This window comes from Mesoplodon bidens (genome assembly GCF_964165515.1).
Source record: "Mesoplodon bidens genome assembly, chromosome: 18".
NCBI classification, from domain to species: domain Eukaryota; kingdom Metazoa; phylum Chordata; class Mammalia; order Artiodactyla; family Ziphiidae; genus Mesoplodon; species Mesoplodon bidens.
This window is the reverse complement of record NC_138175.1, coordinates 22,489,011-22,503,937: the sequence shown is the minus strand read 5'-3', so window position 1 is coordinate 22,503,937 and position 14,927 is coordinate 22,489,011.

Here is a 14,927-nt window from a genome sequence, read left to right as displayed (position 1 = left end):
ATTACATTAGTTTAAATATTTGGGAATATTAGTTAGTTTAGATATTTGGGAATATCATTCATTCTTCATCATGTCATCATGAAGAAAAATGGTTACGAATTTGATTCAGCAAGGGCAAGTTAATGTTGGCTATTGATATAATCATTGTTATTTTGATTAAATTAAGGCAAAAGAAACTGTATTGTTTTGTTTTTTTTCTTTTCTTATATCCCCTCCCTCTTGCACCTGCCTCACATCCTCCCCTATCCTGCCCATGTAGGTCATCACAGAGCACCAAGATGAGCTCCCTGTGCTATACCACAGGTTCCCAGTAGCTATCTGTTTTACACATAGTAGTGTATTTATGCCAAACCTAATCTCACAATTCATCCCACCCTCCCTTCCCCCCATGTGTCTGCACGTCTGTTCTCTACATCTACATTTCTATTCCTACCCTGGAAATTTGTTCGTCTGTACTATTTTTCTAGATTCCACACCTATGCATTAATATACAATACTTGTTTTTCTCTTTCTGACTTACTTCACTCTGTATGACAGACTCTAGGTCCATTCACCTCACCACAGATAACTCAATTTCATTTCTTTTTATGGCTGAGTAATATCCCATTGTATATATATACCACACCTTCTTTATCCATTCATCTGTTCATGGGCATTTAGGTTGTTTCCATGACCTAATTATCGTAAATAGTGCTGCAATAAACATTGGGGTACATGTGTCTTTTTGAATTATGGTTTTCTCAGGGTATAAGCCCAGTAGTGGGATTGCTGGGTCATATGGTAGTTCTATTTTTAGTTTTTTAAGGAACCTCCATACTGTTCTCCACAGTAGCTGTTATCAATTTTATATTCCCACCAACAGTGTAAAAGGGTTCCCTTTTGGGCTTCCCTGGTGGCACAGTGGTTGAGAGTCCGCCTGCCGATGCAGGGGACACGGGTTCGGGCCCCGGGCCGGGAAGATCCCACATGCTGCGGAGCAGCTGGGCCCGTGAGCCACGGCCGCTGAGCCTGCGCGTCGGAGCCTGTGCTCAGCAATGGGAGAGGCCACAACAATGAGAGGCCCACATACAGAAAAAAAAAAAAAAAAAAAAAGCGTTCCCTTTTCTCCACACCCTCTCCAGCATTTATTGTTTGTAGATTTTTTGACGATGGCCATTCTGACCGGTGTGAGGTGATATCTCATTGTAGTTTTGATTTGCATTTCTCTAATGATTAGTGATGTTGAGCATCTTTTCATGTGCCTCTTGGCCATCTGTATGTCTTCTTTGGAGAAATGTCTATTTAGGTCTTCTGCCCATTTTTTGATTGGGTTGTTTGTTTTTTTGATATTGAGCTGCATAAGCTGCTTGTATATTTTGGAGATTAATCCTTTTTCAGTTGCTTCAACTGCAAGTATTTTCTCCCCTTCTAAGGGTTGTCTTTTCATCTTGTTTATGGTTTCCTTTGCTGTGCAAAAGCTTTTAAGTTTCATTAGGTCCCATTTGTTTATTTTTGTTTTTATTTTCATTACTCTAGGAAGTGGGTCAAAAAAGATCTTGCTGTGATTTATGTCAAAGAGTGTTCTTCCTATGTTTTCCTCTAAGAGTTTTATAGTGTCTGGTCTTACATTTAGGTCTTTAATCCATTTTGAGTTTATTTTTGTGTATGGTATTAGGTACTGTTCTAGTTTCATTCTTTTACATGTAGCTGTCTAGTTTTCCCAGCACCACTTATTGAAGAGGCTGTCTTTTCTCCATTGTGTATTCTTGCCTGCTTTGTCATAGATTAGGTGACCATAGGTGCATGGGTTGGTTTATCTCTGGGCTTTCTATCCTGGTTTGTTTGCTTTTTTTTTTTTTTTTTTTAATTTGTAGGTTCTGTATATTATAGCTAATCTTTTTCTTCTGCCCTTTCTTTTTTTTATTACTTATCTATTTTATACATGATAGTGTATATAGGTCAATCCTAATCTCCCAGTTCATCCCACCACACCCACCCCATGCTTTCCCCGCTTGGTGTCCATACATTTGTTCTCTACATCTGTGTCTCTGTTTCTGCCTTACAAACAGGGTCATCTGTATCACTTTTCTAGATTCCACATATATGTTTTTCTCTTTCTGACTTATTTCACTCTGTATGACAATCTGGTTTTTTTTTTTTTTTTTTTTTTTGGCCGTGTCACGTCTTAGTTGCGGCACGTGGGATCTTCATTGAGTCATGAGGGATCTTTTGTTGCAGAGCACTGGCTTCTCTGTAGTTGTGGTGTGTGGGTTTTCTCTTCTCTAGTTTTGGTGAACAGGCTCCAGGGCACGTGGGCTCTGTAGTTGTGGCGCACTGGCTCCAGAGCACATGGGCTCTGTGATTTGCGGCACATGGTCTCTCTAGTTGAGATGCGCAAGCTCAGTAGTTGTGGCACACAGGCTTAGTTGCCCCACAGCACGTGGAATCTTAGTTCCCTGACCAGGGATTAAATCCGCATCCCCTGCATTGTAAGGCAGTTTCTCTACTGCTGGACCACCAGGGAAGTCCTGAAGAAACTGTTTTTGTAACTATGAAAGCTGTTAAACAGCCAAAGTGTTATTAGAATAAACAAGTCAAATATATGCATTTAACTTTATTCATACCAGCCTCTGGGATGTTTACCAGAGATTTTGTGGGCATTCGACTGACCATTTGTATAAGAACTTTTTGTATCTTTTAAATCATGTATGGGTTCTTTGGCAAGACCTACAAGATTTTATTAGATTCATTAGCTTTTCTGAAGAGTGTGGCTGGGAAAAATTGGCTGCAACAGCTATATTGTGGATTTTGGTTCTGATTTCAGTGTGCTCTGAAATCGTTTTTAAGATCTCAGGTGTCAAACTTGCAGAAAGGAGGCCCACAATTAATATAAAAGTATGATTTTGCTTTCTCTCTATCTGGTAGGGCCCAGAAATATAAGTGAAAAGAGACCTTAAAACTGTTGTGATAAATCTGCCCCATCCATTTATCTTAGTAACTAAAATTTGACAGATAACCTCTTCTACTTAAAAAGTGTTCTATAGTTTGACCTTTATAATTTTAATGCAGAGTTGTTATGATTTTGATTCCAAAGTTAATTAGTAGCAAAGAATATGTTTGAACACAGGTTTTCTGTCTTTAATTTGTTGCCTCCCCCACCCACTTGCCAACTAACTTATTTCAGTGGTGAAAATACTTAGTCACTGATCAGTAAAAACTAACCCTATGCAGTCATTTCTGGGGAAGCAGTTGCCATCTCTTTGTACTTCTGCGGCTCTGACCTCAGAAGCCAAAAAACCTGACACTCTCTCCAGTGTTTTGGTAGCTAGACCATGGTCACATGACCTTACCTCTTTATAGCAAGTCAGTGTTTTTGTCCAGGACTTGGGACCATGAGTTAGGAGTACAAAGCATGGAGACAGTTCAGAAATCATTTTGAGGTGAGGGCAGCAGTCTCCATTTCTTGAGGTAAGAAGCAGGCACAGAAGCAGTGGTGGACTCTACAGTGCTGTAGACCAACCTCTTTTGGTTCTCTTGCTTCCCTATGAACAAGCTAATATCCTTCTATTAAACTTACTTTCCTCTGAGTTAGCTGGTTATCTTTTGTTGTCCACAAACAAAAACTTGATACAAATATTTAAGCTCCCATAGATGGGGCAAAATAGCAGTATATGCTGCCAAAACCTTCTACCCAGGAGGATACATATTTTTAGCGCTTTGGTGGCACAGATATGATTAAGATACCATCCTTATCATTGACTTCCAGAATATTGTTTTGATCCAAAAATTCTGAGTTTTACACACACATACTCTAGCTGAGATTAATATACCTATTATTAATTGATTTTAACACAGTATTGGCCAAACTTTTAATATACATGATGCAATAGGACATGACATAAAAGAAGCAGACACCAAATGATCAGTGTTTATTTAAAAGCTTAAAGAAGAATATGTCTCTTTCATAAAAAAGTATTATGTGATAAATATTTATTCTCAGTTACTCAAAATATCCAATAACATTATTATTTGATGGCAGACACTAGTGATTTGAATTATATCACTATTTTAAAGAAATGATTAACCTCATCAACAGAATTGTAAACATAAAACTTTTCTGTAGTTTTCTTCTTCTATAACAAAAATATGTGGAACTTTCTACGCCAATGTTGTTAAAATCATTAACTAATGGGTATTTTAATCTCAGTCAGTGTATGTATAAGTGTACACAGAACTCACAGCTTTTGGATCAAATAAAAACGTGTATTTGAACAGAAATCACTTAATGTAGATAATCCTTTAGGAACTAACTATAATCCAGTTTAGCATTTATTAGGACATTCTTTGTTATGCAAGCCGTAAATGGGCCATGGGAAAAAACTTACCATTGTATCTGGCAAGTGGGTGCTTCTGCCCAGGGTTGAAATCTTGACTGAGGGATATAAAGACCCAGAAAATTCAGAATCCAGGGTAAAGGTTAAAAGCACATGTTATGACATGACATAAAACAGATTCTCGTCTGAGGCCCAGGTCCACCCACTTCTGTATATTGCACATATGTGTATTATATTGCTATTAACATCTTGAGTAAGTTATCACCTAACCTCCCAGATCTCAGTTTCCTCAATATCAACGTGGAAATAAAATTGCTATTTCTAATTTATACGCTTTTTTGAGGATTAAATTAGGTATTGAATATAGAATGCTAAACCAAATGCTTAACACATAGTAGATAATGTGCAACTGTTGGCTGTTATCAGTATTGGTGTTATTCTTTTACTTCATTTGTCACTAATCTTTATTTTTCTTCCTATTAATTTATTATTACAAGACAGTGACCGCAATTTAAGAAGGTAAAATATAATGAATATCTAAATAAAAAGATGGACCTTAATTGTATTTAAATAAAAGCCATTATACCTATTTGGAGCAATGAAAAGTGTCAAATTCAATGGTAATTATTCAGTGTTCCAGTGTACACAAGTGGGTTCACATGAGATAAGTTTCTAGAACTGTAAAGATTTAACACAATCAGTATTAATGAATATATTAATAATGAGTGTTTCTACCAGAGGACATAAATCCTGGCTGAAAACTATATGAATAGTAGTAACCGAGAATAAAAATTTTGGATCAGGTATTATAGTGCTCTTGTAAATATTTTCTCTCAGGTAGCACAGCCACCAGGAATGAATTAAAATGCAGTATTTTTAAAGAGAAAGAACTGCTGACAAGCTAAATGGTATTAAGGAACATAGAATCAGGGAGAATTTCAATCTTCTCTTTTAGTAAAATGAAATGAAAAAGGGAAAACCCAGAAAGAGGCTGGCCTCTTTAATAAATGTTGGGCTTCAACATTTACTATTAAAAATACCTCAAGTGATCAGGTGAAATTGGCTACTTCCTGAAATATTTCTGGAAGGACCATACATAAACAGAAAATTATGTTCCCAGCTAGGGGGTAAAAGGCACTTTTGATAGGTAATTGACTCTGAAAGGCAAATATAATAAAGCTCTATTAGGCAAAGGGATGGCAGACTCATCACAATTTTTTTTTTTTTTTTTAATATTTGGCTGCATTGGGTCTTTGGCTGCCTTGGGGAACCCGTGTCCCCTGCATTGGTAGGCGGACTCTTAACCACTGCACCACCAGGAAAGCTGTGTTGCTGGGCGTGGGCTTTCTTTAGTTATGGCAGGCGGGGGCTGCTCTTTGTTGCAGTGTGCAGGCTTCTCGTTGCAGTGGCTTCTATTGTTGTGGAGCATGGGCTCTAGATTCACAGGCTTCAGTAGTTGCAGCACACAGGCTCAGTAGTTGTGGCATGCAGGCTCAGTAGTTGTGGCACACGGGCTCAGTAGTTGTGGCTCGCGGGCTCTAGAGTGCAGGCTCAGTAGTTGTGTCACACAGGCTTAGTTGCTCCACAGCATGTGGGATCTTCCCAGACCAGGGATCGAACCTGCGTCCCCTGCATTGGCAGGTAGATTCTTAAACTCTGCGCAACCAGCGAAATCCCTTTTTTTTTTTTATGACTGCTTTTCTTTTAGTCCATCCAAAACATTCCTCCATCCTCTTCCTTGTTCTTTCTCACTGAATAGAACTTTGTTGAAGCCCAAGCCCACTTGTTAATCAGCAGAACTAAATACAAGGAGAGGAACTCTTACTATGTCCCATAGAGTGCATTAGACTCTCCCTATTCCAGGTACTAGGGGCAAGGCTGAGTCCTCTCTAGTCCTGGCCAGGTACAGGGATACCTACTGAAGCACCAGAATCTCCTCCATCAACCTCCACCAAATCCAGGAAGTCTCCTAAAAGACAAGATCCACATCTCTTGGCTCAGGTTTTCCATCCATAGCAATATCAGCAAGCAGGACTCATGAGTCCAAAGACATCCACAAATAATTGGAATATTTTTACTGGCTGCAACAAGTCCTGCAGAGAAACAAGAGGCAAGGAGATTATCTAATGCCCATTTTCCACTTAAGATTTAACTTTCTTCCCGTGCTGACTCCTCGAAAACTTCAGTATGGTACTCCTCTTTTGTGTTAGCAATAATGCCAAAACTAGCTCTTTTCTATTTCCCAATTTATCATGTTTCAGTCTGAAGAGATTTTGTTTGTTTGTATAGTACCTGTAAAACAATATATTCCGTGCATAGCTATACAGCAAAACTCTTAGAATCTACATTTCCCAGAAACCAAATAATTTATCCCTTGTATAATAAAGTAAATTTATCTATGGAACAGTGCCACCAATTATGCCCTGTTTATAAGTTTTCCACCTTCTTATTAAAAAAAATCTTTCTCTGTATCCTCTCTTGATCAGCATATCATTATCCTTCATCAAGTATAAGGGTTTTATAGACATTAGTTCTTTGAATTCTTACATCAAACCTATGTACATGATGTTACAAATCTTTACAGAATAGTTACACACACACACAAACACACATGCACTCACCCTAGGGACATAAGCAGAGAAAAGAGTGGGCTAAGAAGTGATTGATAGCTGTAAAGGTGAAAAGTTCTCTGTGTCTAAAAGTCTTTTTCTGATTTTTGTAAGTGAGGAAATTGAGAATAAGGGAAGTTAAGTAAATAAGTCTTCCAAGATCTGGCTGTAACTAAAAGACAATGCTGGGATTTGAACTTATTCTGATTCTAAAATCAGTACTCTTTCCACTGCATCCTCATCAATATTTACAGATGTACATCTGCTTGAATGTTCTCCAAGAAAAGAATGTAACATTAAGTCAGTCAATAGAATCTCAGGAAATAATTTCTCCTTAATTATAATTGAGGAATTTATCTTTTTATATTTTAAGCTACTTGTAGGTAGTTTCTTAGCAGATGTTTTCCCCCTGCGCATTAAGAATCCAGGCTGATTTCAAATTCAGTGACCTGTAATCTAATGTATAACCGGGAAAAATGAATTGCTAGTGAATTTAAAATTAGTTCTTCAATACTAGTTAGATGAATCCCCTCATTTTTCAAGACAGACTAATAATCAGAATTACAGATGGTCTGTATTCTGTTATTAATGTGAGGGACCTAATCACACACTAAAAATATAGTACATCAATGAATCTCCTTGGGAAATCAGAAAGAAATTGAGCATGTCCACTGCTGTCAGCCTGACCTTCAAGATATGACAAGATGCCAAATTACTTAAGATTTCCAGAAACGGAGAGAAGTAAGGAAAGCATTTCAAAAAACAAAACAAAACAAAAAAACCCTCATTCCATAATTCAGAATCTGGCTTGTATAATGCTTAAAGTCTAGGAGTTATTTTGCATACCTACAGTGGTGGTTGGGAACCATATATCTATTCAAAAATCTCCAACCATAATTGGAGAGGAGGGATCCAGTCTACTTGAGACACACAGTGAGTTCTGAGGAACAGAGTTCAGGAAGGAGTGAAAAGACTCCAAGAACAGATAGGCTTCATAAAAGAGGATAGACTTCGGACAAATATGTCTTCATGCTGAATCATTTATGTTCTCTGAATATTCCTCACGTAGGTTTTTACATATACACTGTTTTTTTAAATTTTACCAGACAAATTTTTCTGATGGCAAAGATAACTATGTTGTCTTTCTTCATATGGTCAGGTTCTGTCTTCTTCCAAAAGCCATTAACTAAGCCATAAGGCAAATAAATTACTGCTGGAGCATCTGGAATTTTCCTAAGATACCTTATTCTGAGGAAATTCTAAGAATTGATTTATTCTAATGAAGTATGAATCAAGTGTTAAAATGAACCTCAGTTATACCCCCTCTTTTTTTTATTTCTCCCATGGAGTTATACCAGCCTATAAAAGGGTTTATTATTATTATTGCTCATATTGTTCATGGAAATACTGGCCTATTAGACCAACAAATTATTTCAGATTTCTTATTTCCCTCCTCCTATTTTTTTCTTTATTTATTCATGCATGATCCTGAGGTTAACTTTCACTTGTGATGAACCCTTTCTCTTATTTGACCAAGATTCACCAATATGAAAATAAGATTTGGATTTTATTTTCTTAAATTATTATATAGATACAGAAATAGGAAGATAGATAGATAGATAGATAGAGAGATCGATCCACCGATCCTTTGGACTCAGATCTTATCTCTGTTCCAGGGCTGTAGGCAACTCAGTACCTCCATCTGTAAAATAAGAATAGACATCCTTATCTGATAGGGTTATCAGGAAGATTATACAAAATAATATGTGTAAATCACCTAGGCAAGGGGCAAGCACATCACTTGCCCCTTGTTTGAGCAACCATTCATCCATTCTCCTTGATTAATTCTTGAAATCAATATTGTCATTGAGTCTGTATGGGAATACATTTTTAAAATAAGTTAAAATAAGTTAAATAGGTATTTAGAAATATATTCTATCCCAGTAATTCATGATATTTCTTAACCTCATCTGGTATCTTTGATCATACCTTGCCTTTGGTTTAACTTCTGATGAGCTTCCAGAATTTTCAGATCTCAAATTACAGGTCCTATAATTCTCAGGTTCTGAGATCCTCCCAAATTTAGATTCACTTAAAGCCCCTGGTAGAAAGAATCCAGTATGCACATGACCTTGTTAGAGACCATGTTTGTATTCTAGGCCCTTAGGATTAATACATCCTATTGATTAATACTAATAATAGAATCACTGGAGAATCCTCATATTTTTAGCAAGTGAAAGATACATTCATATACGCAGCAGTGTCGTGTGATTTACACTCCAGAAGTCTGGAAGTCTGCTGGTATCAGCATCATTTTATAAATGAAGAAACCAAGACTATGAAAGACCACAAAGCTATTTAATGACAAAGTCAAAGTCAAATCCAGGCTTTCAGACTCCAAATCCTTTGGAATATCTTTTGATTCCATACAAGATTGACTTCCATAAACTTTTAGAACTGTCAAGACCCTTTACAGATTCACAAGCTACACCTCCTTTTTTGTTTGTTTGTTTGCTAGTTTTGTTTTTTGGCCAGTAAGAAAATTGAAGCCCAAAGAGCAAAAGTTCTTGTTTAGATTATATAACACTAATAAAACATTGAAGATGTTTCTTCCTGATCATTTTTACATTTTCAGTAAGAAGTTGATCTCATATCTTTCATGAGAAACATTTAGATAATTAGTCTGCACAAACTTCTGTTTTAATTAATGACATAGTCTTTGAATTTCCCTGTCCGAAAGAGCATAACATTGGTTCATCTTTTTTTTTTTTGGTTTATCTTTTAAAAAATCTTAATTTCATAGGGAAAAGTAGGTCATGATGCTAAAATATAGCATGTGAATAGCCTCATTTAATTTGTCCTTCTGTAACTGCCTTCTTTCACTTAGCATAATTTCTTCAAGGTTTGCCCATGTTAGAACATACGACAAGATTTCATGATTTTTTAAGGCTGAATAAAATTCCATTGTATATATATACCATGCTTTTTTGTTCATTACTCCATTGATGGACATTTGGATTGTTTCCATCTGTTGTGTGTAATAATGTAATAGTGCTGCCGTGAACATGAGAATTACAAATATCTCTCCAAGATCCTGATCTCAATTCTTTTGGATACTGCATGATTCTATTTATATAAGGTATCTAAAGTAGTCAAATTCTTAGAAGGAGAAAGTAGAATGGTGGTTGCTGGGTGCTGGGGGGAGGGAGAAATGGGGAGTTGCTCTTCAAAGGGTATAGAGTTTCAGCCATGCAAGATGAAAATGTTCTAGAGATCAGCTTTACAACAATGTGCATATGGTTAACAATACTGTACTTTACACTTAAAAATTTGTTAAAAAAGGTAAAGAAAAATCTCCTGACCATCAGTCCACTTAAGTTGTTGTGAAAGCTATCTATAAGGCTAAAATTCTAGTTTATTTACGTAATATGTTTTAGAGAAGATATAAGAGATTGCTTATGTATCGTGTAATTGATGCATTTTAAAAGGTTAAATCATATCTTTAATACTAGTCATGAGTAAACATTTCTATCTACCTCAACCTCTGTGTATGTTTATAGCCAACTTTGACCTTCCTATCAGTCATTGTAGAGGTCACAGGCAATGGACCATAAGTGTCCATCATCCAATGGGAACTGTCAATACAATCATTTTGAAGTAAGCTTAGGAATACACTTAATAAGTGGAATAATCATTTTTCTGTCCTCTTCTGCAGCTTGTCTTTCTAGACATATGTTAAATAAGTTTTCAGTCACTGCCAGAAATCCTAAGGAAGTGAAATTCATTTGTTATGTTATCTTAAGGGTCATTGAAGGAGTTTTAATGTCATCTGCTGGAACAACAGCTGAATTCAGGGATGTTACATAACAGTCCCAGCATAATATGTATTGGGTAACAAAGTCAGATGTAGGCTGAGTATGATAAAAATAAGTGAACTCATGTTGTAACCTGATATTGAATTCTTGGATCTAACAGAATCTGTTTTATTTTCGTTTGAGTAGTCATCATCCTGTACCTGTGTTTATGGTTTTGTGTTATTAGATATATGCCAGATTTACACTGAAGCTATTTATTATAAACACTATCTATGTACTGTAAATATTTAAAAGTGTACACACAGAAGTTATAAATGTAAGTCCAAACTGTTCTACGTATAGTAGCCAAGGAGTCAGGTCTCTAATACTAACTTTCTCTGTTAGTAAATTCTTGTTCCTAGGTTTTGATTTCTTGTTTGTAAATGGAAGAAACATGAGTAGACTGTTCTTAAGGCCTGTAGTAGAGCTAAGCTGTTGCAATAAGACATTACATTTTATTGAGCCCCATGTGCTGAGCCCTGGACTGGATATTCCACACACATCTTAATATCACAATAGCCTTGTGAGAGAGGTAGCGTTATAGTGTCCTATATCAGAACAGTAATGGGGATTCTCCAAAAATCAGCAACTGATACATAACAGTCAGGCCTGCCTACAAAATCCAATTCTTTCTAAGTCAAATTTCTACTCACTACATGCACCAAGAGTTGGAAAATTCCATGAATTTGTTCCCATCCTATCCTCTTATGGAATAGAAAGTGTTTCACAGATATTAAGAGATTATAAAACATCTATTTTAATCTTGAACTCAAACTTAAAAATCGGAGAGCACAAGTGAAGAGGTTCTTGGGCAAGATCCTTCTGGAAATCTCCCCTAACATTCTTGTAGGCAGTGTGCACTTCTACTTCAAGTTAATCCTGGCCATCAGCATGAAGGCTATTTTCAGTTTCTGTAATTTTTAAAATCCCTTTCCGGCCAGAAATCCAGCTAGAAATGCTCCTAACTATCCATCTGAGTTAGAGCACTCAGCAGAGACCAAACATTATATTCTCTGGCACTGTGTTACCTTTCCCTCCCTCACTTTTTCTGCTGCAGTGAAAAATGATTCATATAAAGGGAACTGGAATAGTGAAAACAGAAAGAAACCATGAGAAAGACTGCTTAACAATTTTCCAGTCATGGCTGGGGATGAAGAAATTGAAAACAAGCCAAGAATGCTTACTTTTCAGCCATGCCCTAGAAATCATTTTGGTTTCAGAACAAGAAAATCACTTCCATGAAGGAGAGCTACAAGGAGACTGTGAGATCACATTTCTTTTCCTTGATCAGGAAAAGAACTATTGTGAAAGGATCAGGTAGTCCCTGAAGAAGCCCCTGAAAGAAACTTATTATAAGAAACATGAAATACATTGTCTCCCTCCTCACCCACTCCCTTGCTGCCTCCACCATCAGCTCCAGGGTCAGTGCAAAAGGCATTTGAGTTCTATGGGAGATGTATTCAGTAACAAAAGAACAAGACTGAGCCTTGATAATTCAGGAAAATGAAACTTTGAGAAGGTTAAGCTTGCCATTTCTGGAAGCAGGCTTTCCTTCCAGAATATACACAAAAGTCCTGGGGACGTCTCTGTACTCCTAACAGAGAAAGCATTTTACTTTCGCCGAGTTGGATTCTCATTAGTTTTTTCCATTCTTTCCTCTAATCTCAGGGTGAGAGTGGAAAAAAAGAAAAGAAAAGAGAAGAAAACACAAAGTGTTCCTTATTTAGCATCATAGGGATTCCTTTTGTGTGTTTGAATCATTATTGTACTGAAAAAATGCCCACTCCACCACTCAGAGTAAGAAAGTGCTGTTGCTGCCTTTCCCACTTTTGCCACAACCATCTCCCCCACCCCCAAGTTATCAGTGCAACTGTAAGTGTATACTGCTTTGTTAAATTCAGTTCTTACAATAGCTATTTCAAATATCACTGATTTTGCTTTAAAAACATTTCCCCACGAAGAGCAAACTCTCAGACTCACTGAGTTATTCATGGTTTAGAAATAAATTCTTTATGATAACATCTAAAAGTGTGTTGCCAAAAAACCCCTGGGGTACAAGATTAATGTGTGCAGGAGGAGTTAGAGTGAATTAGGAACATTTACCAAAATCACTTACTGTGAACCTGTATAGTTCCAAAGTCTTGCCAAGAGTCTATAAATACTATGTCCTTACTACTGAGAAAGAGCTGTTGCTGGTGCTGGGTTGGAGAATGATAGAGGGCCAAGTTGGATGTCTAGTTATTCTTCCCTAGCACAGTAAGGACTTCAGATTAAGTGAAATGGCTTATAGAAAAGAAGTTGACTGGAAGCACTTACACAAAGAATCCTGGGGAGGAGATATTTAATTACGTCATCTATGAGAAGTATAAGCATTAGGTGGTAATGATAGAAAACTTGGGAAAATCAAATAAAAGTCTTAGGCATCTGGCTAAACACACTTTGGTATATCCATGCAAGGGAATACTAATCAGCAATAAAAAGGAACAAACTACAGATAAATTCAACAGGTTGGATGGACTTCAGGAGCATCATACTGAGTGAAAAATTACAGTCTTAAAAGGTTACATGTTTCATGATTCCATTTATGTAATCTCAAAATAACAATATTACAGAAATGGGGAACAGGTCAGTAATTATCAAGGACTAGGTAAGAAGAGGAGAGTGTGACTCTAAAGGGGGAGCACAGGGAAGTTTCTTAGTGCTGACAAAACAATTCTGTATTTCTATTCTGCAAATCATTCAGGTGATAAAATCTCATAGAACTATATACACAGACATACAAAAACAAAAAAAGAAAAATTAGGACATACAAAAACAAATGAAATCCAAGAAAGGTCAGTTAATTGTATTGCTCCAATATCAATTTCCTTGTTTTGATAATATGCAATAATTATATAAGGCGTTACCATTAGGAGAAGCTGAGTGATGGGCACAGGGAACCTTTATTTATTGTCTTTGCAATTTCTTATGAGTCTATAGTTATTTCCAAATAAAAAGTTAAAAAATAATTCTTAGGAGGCATTTCTCAGAGCCTGTATGGATTGATTCATTCATTAATTTAAAAAACATTTTTTCTTTTTTTTTCTTTGCTGACCACCTATTTTTATGTGAAAGTTCTGAATGTACAGAGAGAGAGCATGATAAAATCATAATCTAATCACAAGATACTAGTGGGATCAATGGATACACAAATGAAAATTTAAATTATACATTGTAATACAAGCTTGTGCTCTGTAATGTACAAAAAAGATTTTTTGAGCACAGAGGAAGTTGTGAACATTCTCTACCTGAGGGATTAAGGAAAGTTTCATAGAAGTGTGATATTTTTGTTTGACATTTAAGACAGTAGTTTGTCAGGTGGATGGGGGTTGTAGCATTCCTTTAAACTGGATCTGTGCATTTTTATCTCAATGAAGAGACGCTCCGCAGTTTACTTAGAAAAGTGACCATATAGACTTTCAGAGACTCAGCCATTTGCTGTCAAGCTGCCACCCCTGGAGAAATTGCCCCTAATTCCAGAGCAGTTGGGACTATGGAAGTGAAAGTTGTTTCACTGTAACACGTTTTCTTCTTCCATAACAACCTTTTGACATAATTTTCCTATTTTAACATCAGTATTAGTACAGTTCTCCAGAGAAACAGAATAAATAGGATATATAGAGAGAGTTAGAGAGCCAATGGTGTAAATCCAGTCTGAGTCTGAAGGCTTGAGAACCAGGAATGATGATGGTGTAAGTCCCAGTCGAAGTTTAGGAGAAAACCAATGTCCCATCTCAAACGCTCAGTCAGAAAACAAACTCAACCTTCCTTCATCTTTTAGTTCTATTCAGGCCTTCAATGGATTGTATGATGCCCACCAACATTGGGGAGGGCCATCTGCTTTATTCAGTCCCCCAACTGAAATGCTGATCTCTTCTGGAAACATTCTTACAAACACACCCAGAAAAAAATGTTTAACTAGATGTCTGGGCATTCTGTGGCCCAGTCAAGTTGACATATAAAATTAACCATAATACCATCTGATCAGTTAGGGTATATTTACTTCCTTCCCCTCGAAGAGAGAAGCAGTTAATGAATATTGAATAGAATAAGGTCTATGTGGACCTCGTCAACTTACTACTTCACCGCAGGTTCTTGTTAAGAAGATCACA